We start from the raw sequence: 12,139 nt of genomic DNA on the forward strand, positions 1-12,139 counted from the left end.
ACTTGGGCCCCTCTACCCACATGGGAGACACAGAAGCAGCTCCTGGCTGCTCCAGATAGGCCCAGCTCCAGCCATTGTGGCCATTTGGGGAGCAAATCAGTGGATGGAAGAACTTTCTCTCTGTCTCTTCCTCTCTCTCTCTCTAACTCTGCCTCTCAAATAAATTAAAAAAAATCTTTAACAAAAGTAATTGTGGACAATGATTCTGGGCTGGGGTCTGTGACAGGCAGCCATGGCAATGCACCTTGTATTCTTCAGTGGCACCAAGATGCCAATCCTGGGGTTGGGCACCTAGAAGTCATCTCTGAGCCAGATGACAGAGGCCATGAAAACAGTGATCGACCTTGGGTACCGCCACATTGACTGTGCCCACGTGTACCAAACAAGAGCTAGGTAGGGATGGCCCTGCAAGAGAAGCTCAATGAGCAGGTGGTGAAGTGTGAGGAGCTCCTCATCATGAGCCAACTGTGGTGCACTTTCCATGACAAGAGTCTGGTAAAAGGAGCTGCCAGAAGACACTCAGCTCCCTGAAGCTGGACTACCTGGGCCTCTGTCTTATCCACTGGCCAACAGGCTTGAAGTATTTCCTTTGGATGTGGCGGCCAAGGTGATTCCCAGAGACACTGATTTTTTTAAAGATTTTTTTTTAAAGGGAAGAGTAACATAGAGGCAGAGAGAAAGAGGGAGAGAGAGAGAGAGAGAGAGAGAGAGAGAGAGAGAGAGGTCTTCCATCCATTGGTTCACTCCATAAATGGCCATCACATCTAGAGCTGTGCCAATCTGAAGCCAGGAGCCAGAAGCTTCTTCCAGGTCTCTCACATGGGTACAGGATCCCAAGGACTTCGGCCATCCTCTACTGCTCTCCTAGACCATAGCAGAGAGCTGGATTGGAAGTGGAACGGCTGGGACTTGAACTGGCGCTCATATGGGTTGCTGGCAATGCAGGGGCAGTTTTACCTGCTACACCTTAGGGCTGGCCTCAACACTGATTTTTTGGACAGGTGGGCTGCCCTGGAGGAGCTGGGGGATAAAGTGGTGATAAAGTCTATTGTCATCTCCAGTTTCAACCATTTGTAGATCAGGAGGCTCTTAAGCCTGGCTTAAAATACAAGATGGCAGTTAAGCCGATCGATGCTACCTGTACCTAACTGAGGAGAAATTAATCCAGTACTGCCATTCAAAAGACATCACGCTGACTCCCTACAGTCCCCTTGGCTGTCCCTAGAGGCCCTGGGCCAAGCCAGAGGATCCTTCCCTCCTGGAAGAACCCAGGATCAAGGCAATTGCAGACAAGCACAATAAAACCACAGTGCAGGTTCTGATCCAGTTCCTCATGCCGAGGTATTTGCTGTTATTCCCATGTATGATGCCAGCAGGGATTGCTGAGAACGTTCAGGTCTTTGACTTTGAACTGAGCAGCGAGGCTATGTCTCTCTTACTCAGCCACAACAAGAACGGGTGGCTCTGTACCATGGTGAGTTGTGCCACTCACAAGGATTTGAAGCTGTGGATGCCTGCCCTTCCCCACATCGTGTGTTCCCTCTTTTCCTGCCTTTTGAGTCCTTGGCAATGGGTTGGCACAGTCTAGCCAGCGAGGGCCTGCTCAGTGGGATTTGGGGGTGAACAGCATTATCAGTAGATTAGAAGTCACTGCCAGTATTTCCTTTGCCTTCCTTTTTGTCCAGCTGGGAAAATACAGTTTGGATTCTCGTTTCTGACCCAGGAGAAGCAAAAATCTACGAAGTCAATATAGTACCGCTAACAGTTGAGTTTTCAGTGCTTAGAACTCTAATCCTTTCAGCTAGACTTACTTTGTCTCAAATAGAAAGTGCTTTTGTGAGCTTGAGAAAAGAAATTATTGTACATACCTTATTTCACTTATCTTCAAAGTGCTTTCTAAGGCGGAGTTCCATTTTACAGGTGGAGGAGACCAAGGTTTAAGACGTTATGTAACTTGTCCAGGATACTAACCTGGCTGTGGTACAAACACAATGAGGGGATTTGACCTCAGATCTGTGTGATTTCAAACCTACCCTCCTAGCCCCTGAATGATAATATTCCCTGATTTCTCTCTGTATTACTTTTCTGGACACTGATGTCACTGGCACAAAGTCAGAGGCATCACATAAATCTGCTCTGGGTATACTTGGACCCCAGAATGCTTTTCTCACCTTTCCTCATTCCCTAGACCAGAGAGCCTCATAGCAAGGTCACTGTGATTGGATTATAAATTGCTGAAGTATTCATCCACCCTCCACTCAAACATACTTATGGGAGGGCTTGGAGCAGCAGAAGACCTTGGAAAGGTCATCTCCAGTTCTTAGCAGTCTCATTCATGTACCCATGTGTTTGTCACCTTTCAATCACTATGAAAAAGACCTAAGAAGAGTTACTTATAAAGGAAGAAGATTAATTTTGGCTCATAGTTTTGGAGGTTCACAGTCTAAGATTGAGTGATACCATTGGTCTGGTATCTGGGACACATTCTGCTTTTAGATAGCAGAAGGTGTACAGAGAAAGAATCGCATGGTGAGCTGGGAAGCAGAAAGTGAAGACAAACTGAAACAGCTTAATCACCAAACCTTTCATAACTACCTTATGAGGGCATGCCCCAATGACCTAAGGACCTCTCATTCTGCTCACCTCCCCAACACTATGATTAGATTAAGTCTCTTCTTAATCCATTGACAATTAACATTAATCTATTAACCAATAACATTAAACTTGGAGGCCTAGCCCCCAACACAAGGGCCTCCAGGGGACACCCAAATTATTATCCAAACCATAACAACTCCTGTGTGTGTTGTGACTCAAAGGCTGGAGAGCAGTGCCATAGTCTCCTGGGAAATGATTCAGCTTGCAGAGATAGATTTTGCTGGCTTCTGGGAAATTAATCTAAGAGAGGAATGGAGTAAACTGACTTGCAGCCTGTTAGCATGAGGAATACTAGCTAGAGCCAGTGGAGGAAAAAGTCTTCATATGGCAATGTCAGGCTCTCTGGTGGCAGTCAGGTGTCTTGATTTTGAGTTTTGTTTTATAAACATTTTTCATGCCTGTCAGTTCTCCAAAAGGAGCCAAATTCATCTCTGTGGCAGGTGAGGTGTAAGAGCCACAGTGAATATGTCAGAGCAGAAGAAAAAGCTCTACTCCAAATCAGGTGGAAAAGGAAGAACAGAGCCTTGCTCTTATCATGGAGTCTGGACAATACTGAGGGGAACAGAAGATCACTCAATGGAATGTTTAAAGGAAAATATTCTCCTCTTTCTGCAGCTTCAGCTGAGGCCCCCAGCTGATAAATGCTCATACCTACCATAAAGCAAGTTGTCAATCACATCTCAGCCAGACTTGCCAAGAAACAGTCACCAATGCCCGTCTCTCTTGACAAGGGCATTTTAAAAAAGCCTAGAGATTCATTATAGTAAAACAAAACAGAAACTCTTTTTGGTTGGTTTGGTTTTGTTTGGTTTTCCCAGAAGCGGATCTTCAAACAAAGTAATTTGTTAGGGAAATAGTCTCAGGAAACTGCAGCCAGGGATAGGAGGTTGACAGAGAAGACCCAAGTGAGGTACTATTTCTGGTGGAGCCCCTCGGCCAGGCTGATCTCTGTAGGACTTGGTGCATAAATGGCACTTCAACCTTTGCTCTGCCTTGAGGCAAAGGCTCTGAGCTTATGTACTTACTCCCATTCAGGGCCTGCCTGCTTGTAGATATTGGTACCCAATGGCGATCTTTGGAAGGTTGCAAGTGCTAGTATTAACAGCAAAGTATTGTAGAAATTGGGGGATGAGCTGACAAAAGGGATACAAGCGATTTTACTACCGCAACAGCAACAGTGTCTTCATAGAAGGGAGTTTTTGAAGTGAAGCACATCCTCTCTCCATCACAGCAGTTGGAGTCAAAAGAGGACAACCACGCGTGGAGGTTGGGGTTGTCTATATGTGCAGTCTTGCTTCTCTCACATCTCAGCATCTGTCTAGTGATGCTTGCTGAGCTGAAGAAACTTGTAGGATCACCTGTTGCTACCAACCAGAGAGGAGCATGGTGAGCATTGTGTGGAAAACTTGATTTGTGCCTCATAGACTTCTGTAGGCACCAAGGCTAGAGAAAGCACAAAAGGGCATATCGAAAAGCCAATGGTTCCAGCCACTATTCCTTACTTATCCCACATGCACATTTTACTGTAAAGTGGTGAATTAAGCCTTTGATTGCAAAGTGGATTAAAATTATGCTTTTGCAAGAATTAATACAAAGAAAAGAAGGAAGGAAAGAAGGAGAGTTGGGGGCAAAGAAGGAAGCATGATTATCTTATTAGAACTGTACCTATGAAATGCATGAAACTTGTTCTCTTTTAATAATAAAAATTTTAAAAAAATAAAAAAGGTTTAGAGCTTTGGGGTCAGCCAGCTTAGATTTAAATGTCACCTCTGCCATTACTATTGACTATATGATCTTGTCTAATTGTCGAACCTTTGTAAGATTAGAATTGCATTGCCAGGATTGAAATGTTAGTATTAGATGACATAGCACATGTAGAGTACATAGCAGAGTACTTAACATGGATGAACAGCTCAATATACTATCATTTCGTTATTTTCTCAGGTCTGATTCTAATTATTTGTCCTGCTTGGAAATTCAATCCCTGAGTTTTGACTATATATGCATATTAAGGAGCTATGGGTTTAGGGTGGGGAGAAGGGGGAAAAGAGAGAGGCAGTAAGTCAGGTTCAGGAGGGCATCTGTCTGTGCAAGGGTCTAGGACAAAGCTGGAGAGAGAAAAAGGACTTAGCAGTGATGAAAGCATCATTGAGTATGCCTTGGGACTCTAAGTATTAGTCATTTGACTTTCCCTTTGCATTTTATTTATTTTCTATTCAGAATCATCAAGCTCCAAGTTAAGTTTCAAAATTGAATGAATCATACTGTTATCCTTGAGAACTACGTCAGGGACAGAAAGTATTATCCTCATTTCACCACTGAGAAACTGATAAACAGTGAGGCTAAATGATTGGTACAAGGTCACAAAGCCAGAAATAGCATTTATGGTCAAGATGCTGGCCTTTGGACACTGCTGTATTCTTCCTTTATAGGACAGGGAACAAAGGTGGCAACACGGATGTGGAAGAAATGGGGAAAGGACTATCTTGATTGATCACCTACCATATGCTAAGTACATTTTGTATTAGTATTTTTTCAAATTCTCACAACTACCATATGAACCATGTTGGTACCATAGTCTCAACTTACATACGAGCGAACTAAGTCTGATGAGATCTGAACAAATCTTTCAGACTACAGAATTTGTGGTGTTCTCATGATGTCAGGTTGTTCCTGGATATTTGATTCTTGCTTCTATTTCATAAGGAGACTGAAGAGGCCCAGTAGGGCTTCCTCTTTGGTGACCCTATTCAAATGTCTCCTCCTCCTCCCCCCAATCTCTAGGAAACCCTCAGCCTACTCTGGGACAACCGGATGCTCCCATTTCCATTTCTTGCTGCTGCTTCATGCCCTCTGCCTCATCCTCTCCTCAAAATCTGAGAACAGGAGGGACCTTGATGGACTTTTCCAGTGATGACCAACCCTGTGCAGGCTCCGAAGTCCTTAGTCAGTGAACATTTGTTATATGATACAGTTCATGTCTGTAGAAATTTATTTATTGACCTTTACTCAAGCCAAGATCTTGTTAGATTCATTTTTTATCTCTGGAACCTGGCAAGTCTATGAGCTCTTGTCTAACATGTTCAAAGCAACAAGCATTCTGTAGCAACAACAAAAACAGCCATTTCATTCATGTAAATCTCATTTACTCCTCAAGAAAAAGCAGACAATGATTTGTTTATTTTTCTAATCTTATATAGATAAAGGAATTTGGAGTTAAAGTAGTTAATTTAGTCATCCAGAATCACATGTTTAATAAGAAAATCTGGGATTTAAGCCCAAGCATATTTGAGTTCAAAGACTCTGCTTTTAATAATCTACCTTCTTGTTAGAGACTTAAAACAGTATTTTCTTTAGCTCATGATGTTGTATACTGGCTGGAAGGCTGTTCTGGTCTGGGTCATACAGCTGATTTCTACCATGTCCTCTCATGTGTCTGCCCTCTGGGGTTTCTGGGAACTGGATGCTCTAGGGTGACCCCAGTTACATATCTGAAGGTGAGTGGCCACTTGGTTGGGGAGCCCTGGCTCTCTACCCAACTCTCATGCTCTTTCAGTTAGTCAGGGCTTGTTCACTTGATATCTCAGAGATCTAAACACTACAAGAGAATACCAATGTACCATTAATTTTAAAGTCTCTGCTTACCCTATCACCTTCCTGTCCATGCTCACCAATGTCCTCCTGGCTAAAGCAAATTGTATGGTCAACCAGATTGAGGGCTGGAGAATTAGATTCTACCTATCAATTGTAGGCAAGGTATTTGTAGCCAATTTTGCAGTCTACCACATATATTCTTAGCTAGGTCACTCAATCTGCTGAGGAAGAGGGATATGCAAACATAAAGGACAATTCATTTTGAGACTTGTTTACAAATATGCAGGTTGCCCATTGCACTAGCCTCCAAAATGCTGTAGGCAGCAAAGAGCTTGAGATTTCACTCAAGTGTGTGAGATTTCCTTGGGAGAGGGGCTGGTACAGGCCTTAGGACTGCCTGAACACTGGGGAGACTCAATGGGGAGAGGCTCCTGTGATGGTAGTAATGTATCCCTTTGAACCATTTGTTTATTATTTTTTCCCAGCCTTTTTTTAATTTGACTGGCAGAGTGTGAGAAAGATACATCTTTCATCTTTTGGTTCACTTCCCAAATGGCCACAAAAGTTGGGTCATGACCAGGCCAAAGCCAGGAGCTTGAAACTCCATCCAGGTTTCCCTGTGGGTGGTAGGGATCCAAGTTCCTAGGCCATCTTCTACTGCCTTCCAATAAAAAATTAGCAGGGAGCTGGATTGGAAGTGGATTCCCTGGGACTTGAACTGGCTCCACCCTTCATTCTTTCTGAGGAAGATTTTGGGTTACCCCTGTATCACTGCACCACACTCTGCCCCTGAGAAGCCTGGAGCAGCTGCATAGCAGGAAGCCCAGCTGGGCATCTCTCCAGGAAATGCCAAATCAACTTTATGGCTGGAAAATTCCAAGCGTGGTTCCTTGTGGTTTCTACTTTGGGTGTTTAACAGCCTTACACCCAACACATCTTATTTTGGGAAGAATGTTCCTTACACAGTGCTACTCTTCATGAGGTTGAGATTGTTTAGCCCAGTTTTAAAAATTAATTATTGTATTTGTTTGGAAGGCACACACACACAGACACATGGAAGAAGAAAGGGAAAGGGAAAGAGAAAGAGAAAGAGAAAAAGAAAGAGAGAGAGAGAAAGAGAGAAAGTTCTCTTATCAGCAGGTTCACTCTTCGAATGCCTAGGACAGCAGCCAGGGATGGCCCAGTCCAAACTGGGAGCAGAGAAGTCAGTTCGGTTCATTCACCCACGTGGGTAGCAGAGATCCAACAACATGACCCATTACTTACTGCCTTCCAGGGTATGTATTAGCAGGAAGCTGGACTTGGAAGTGGAGTGGCAATTTGAACTCTGCCACTCTGAAACAGGATGTGGGGATCCCAAGCAGTATCTTATGCTCTAAGCCAGTACCAGCCCCTACTCTAGCTTTTAATGATGTGTCTTAGTGAACGAGGGTGAGTGGGAGGGACACGCATGGGGAGCTCCTTGGGTTTCAGGCTGCTGCCAATAGGCTCCACTCATCATTTCCATTCCAATACAAGTGGAGGCAGAGTAGTGTGGTTAAGTGTGTAGACTGAACAAGGCTGTATTTAAACCATGTTTCATCTGTTTGCTCACTCCCTGGTTAGGATAACTTACTTAAGGTTTTAATGTTTCAGTTTATTAATCAGTAAAATTAAATTACCAATAGCAATGAGTCATAGGGTTGCTGTGAAGAGTGAATGAATTAATATATATCAAGTGCTTAGAGCAGTGCCAGGCACATGGTGAGGTTACATAAATGTAGTTGTCATTATTAATAACTATGGAAACTTTTATTAACGTTAGCATTGTTACTCAGTAATGGTTCCAACATCGAGTGACATACTTGCATTGTATCGGAGAACTTATTAAAATTATATAACTTTGTATTATACTCCTGGAGATTCTGACTATGTGATGCTCAGAAATCTACAAATTTTGTAAGGGTCATTTTAAAGAAGCCAAGCCCAGAACAATTTGTGAAAGTCATTGTTTCTTCTCGAAAGCCTGGCACATTTTCTTTAATACCCACCACATGGAATACTGAGATCACTCATAAAGCATCTATTAGGAAAGACATCTTTTCCTGTCCATACATACTCTGTATGAGAAACGCACTCACCTCTTCTCCAGGAGAAAGTTCAATAGACTGTCCTTGCCCTCAAGGTGTTTAGCATCCTTCCTAGAAGGATGCCCTAATGAGAAATTAATGTCTTAATTGCTACTAATAATAGTAATTACTGAGAACTTACTGAGTGCTAAAAACTATGCAGGGAAATTTAATGGGATTAGCACTTTTACTAATCTTATTATTTCTGTGAAATAGGTACTATGTAGGAGGAAACTATAGTTAATGAAGCGAATATCTTTGCCAAGTTCACTTAGAGAATTTATAGTTACTCCAGCCTCTTCAATATTATTTCAAGACTCAAACTCAGCCTCCCAGGCCTGTGTCCCTAGCTAACAATATAAACTGTTTTTTGGGCAGATAATGCTAGCTGCTTATTATAAGTTCTCAATTTCCATAATAACAGAACCCCACGAATTAGCTGGACATGCTGATATCCCCCAAAAAGGCAATAGTTCTTAGCTCCTCTTTAGTTCAGTGTCCATAGGCTAAGTTTTGGTTAATAGGATATGAATGGAAGTGACAAATACAAACTTGAGGTCACACCTTTGGATGTAAAGGACATGATCCTCTTTCCCTTTAACTCTTTTGCTGGAGTGACGATACTGTGTTGGGCCATTTTGCAATTAAGATGACAGTGAACTGTGGGTGAAAAACACAGAAAGTACTTGGGTCTCTGACACTGAAGGGTACTGTGGACTGCTGATGTTAGTGCAGATTGTTAAATGAGAGAGACATAAACTTTGAGACCAAACTTTGGATCTCAACAACTGAACCCATATCATAATGAATGCAACTTTCTATCAGTGTATTGCTTTAAAAGGCTGCAGTCATGAGTGACTTGCACATTTTATTATCTCAAAAAATGTTTTGAAAACGGCTTTTTATTGTTGGTTAACTGGTCTGATATGTTCTTGGATTTATCATTTCTAGGTCCTCATAATACTAGGTCCATTTGTATGTGTAAAAGCTTCCACAGGCCATTTCAGAGAGTGAATGAAATGTCAACCATAACATGTTCCAATTCCATAGCTTCAGTCTACCAACCAGCTTTCTGGAAACACAGGCTCTTAAAAATTTAACCCTTTGTCTGGCCCCAAGATGAAAACGGAAGTTCTGGTGCTGTCACAGAAACTCTGATGCTGGTCATCAGCTTTTCACTTATAGTGTGCTGTTTCTATAGTTACCTTTTTCTGAATGTCAGAAGAGTTACATTTGAAATGGATAAAATGCTCTTTCAGCTTCGTATATCATACCTTAGTAATAGTTTTAGCTAAAGACAAGTTTGGGGCTTCGTCTTTGCCGATTTTGTTTTTTGAGGTACAAGGTACTAAGAACTACAACTCTTAATTGAACAAAAATATTACTGGATTGACATTTAACAAGAGTGAATAATCATAACAATAATGATAGTGGTTAAACATAATGAGTGTCCAGTATGTGCCAGTCACAATGCCAGATGTTCACATACATTATGTCACTTAATTCTCACTCTCACTCCCCAAGGTAGGTGGTAGTGCTATCCCATTTTCCAGATAAGAAAACAGAAGCCTCTAAGAGTGCATTTGAAGAAACTGCAAATCATACTGCTAGTTTTCTATCAAGTTTACTGGAGGCAGAGGTATTTGTATAACCATGACAATAACTAATATTTTTATAAAGAGTTTTTTTTTATTTATTTGGCAGGGTTACAGACAGTGAGAGAGAGAGACAGAGATAAAGGTCTTCCTTCCATTGGTTCACCCCCCAAATGGCTGCTGTGGCCGGAGCTACGACAATCCGAAGCCAGAAGCCAGGTGCTTCCTCCCGGTCTCCCATGCAGGTACAGGGGCCCAAGCACTTGGGCCATCCTCCACTGCCCTCCTAGGCCACAACAGAGAGCTGGACTGGAAGAGGAGCAGCCGGGACTAGAACCCAGCACCCATATGGGGTGCCAGCGCCGCAGGCAGAGGATTAACCTAGTGCGCCACGGCGCTGGCCCCAATAACTAATATTTTTAAAGTTCTTCCTAGGCAAACATGTGCTGAGTGCTTTATGCATTATTTTATTTAATTCTCACAAAAACATATGGCACACATCTTAATACCCTTTCCAGATGAAGGAAATTAGGGACCACAAAAGTTCAATAACCTAATCATGGTCATACAGCCATGGCTAGTATGTAATTACAAGTCTGTCTGACTTCAAGTCCTAGACTCATTAAGCCAGCCATGCCACCCTGAGCTTACACTATGGGGATGTTTATGTTACCAGCATGCAGTTCTTTATAACATGGGATATCCATGGTAGATTTTATTTTAGGTTTTTGTGATCCAGTATATTTTATAAAAATTGAAATTCAGTGGAGCTCAACATAGTTTTAAAATATCCATTGTATTTTTGAGTGCTAAATATAAAAGACCATAGTTAGCTAAATATGGGGAAATATCAGGTATGACCAAATTTGCTTAACTTAGTGCTCTGAAGATGCAAAACACACATATAAATCTAGCAAGAACAAAGCAAGAATACTCAAAAGGCATAAATCAGGTGAGTCATATTTGGGATTATGCAAATATAATAAACACTTATTAGAAAAAGGAACTCAGACAGATGCACCCTTAGACTAATTGAACAAAAATCCTTGAAAAGCTCAAGGGTAAGAATAACTGGAAAAGACAGCTCAAAATAAAAAGAATACACAAAAGGGACTATAACCAGTGTTTTATATAAAAATACATTGTATGTGTTCAACACAGGGGAGTTTTATCATTTAAATGGTAAATTGCCCTCAGGTAAATTGACAAAAGATTCTCTAACAAGGGCCAGCGCCATGGCTCACTAGGCTAATCCTCCACCTGCGGCGCCAGCATCCTGGGTTCTAGTCCCAGTCGGGGCGCCAGATTCTGTCCCAGTTGCTCCTCTTCTAGTCCAGCTCCCTGCTGTGGCCCAGGAGTGCAGTGGAGGATGGTCCAAGACTTTGGGCCCTAAACCCACATGGGAGACCAGGAGGAGCACCTGGCTCCTGGCTTTGGATCAGCACGGTGCACTGGCCACAGTGGCCATTGGGGGGTGAACCAACGGAAAAGGAAGACCTTTCTCTCTCTCTCTGTCTCTCTCTCTCACTGTCTACTCTGCCTGTCAAAACAAACAAACAAACAAACAAACAAACAAAAAAAACAAAAGAAAAGAAAAAAAAAAAGATTCTCCAACAATGAAGAAGAAGAAAAAAAGAAACCTAAAAGTATATGATCTTTTTCAAAACAGGCTAAAATGGTGCTTCCAGTTTTGAAATATTTGTTGGGTATGAAGAATTTTCAGCCATTGTATCATATAAAAATTGGCTTCAGATCAATCGAATTGCCTGGTGAACAAGACCCCAGCAGAAGGAACAGGCCACGAATTGGTAGAGTCCCTTCTTGCTTCTCAATCTTACAAATTTGTGCTCTTCTCTCTATCCAAATTGCCTCTCCCTGAGTAGAATGTGCTCATTATTCTCACAGCAACAGTTCACATGTGGCTTCCATGTTCCTTAAATATCACCCTTCCCACAAAGAGTGATTTTCTTTAAAAAATGCAAGATTGATGGACTACTTTTTTGAAACTCTTATAGTGATTTCCCACCACCTTCATGATAAAGTCTACCTTTTCCATTCAGTATAAAAAGCCCATTGTGACTTTGCCTATTTTTCATTCTCCTGGTCTGCCTTTTCTTTTGTTAAGTCAAAACTCTTGAGACGGAGGGATCTCCCTAATAAAAAGATTTAGTGAGCCATTATAGATAC

General features: G+C 42.1%; 1 pseudogene; it reads left to right on the plus strand.

Annotated features, from left to right (window-relative positions):
• Positions 1–232: 232 nt before the first annotated feature.
• LOC133763698 (aldo-keto reductase family 1 member B1-like) lies at positions 233–1,588 on the plus strand (annotated as a pseudogene).
• Positions 1,589–12,139: the final 10,551 nt, after the last annotated feature.

Source organism: Lepus europaeus, chromosome 7, assembly GCF_033115175.1.
Source record: "Lepus europaeus isolate LE1 chromosome 7, mLepTim1.pri, whole genome shotgun sequence".
Lineage (NCBI taxonomy): Eukaryota > Metazoa > Chordata > Mammalia > Lagomorpha > Leporidae > Lepus > Lepus europaeus.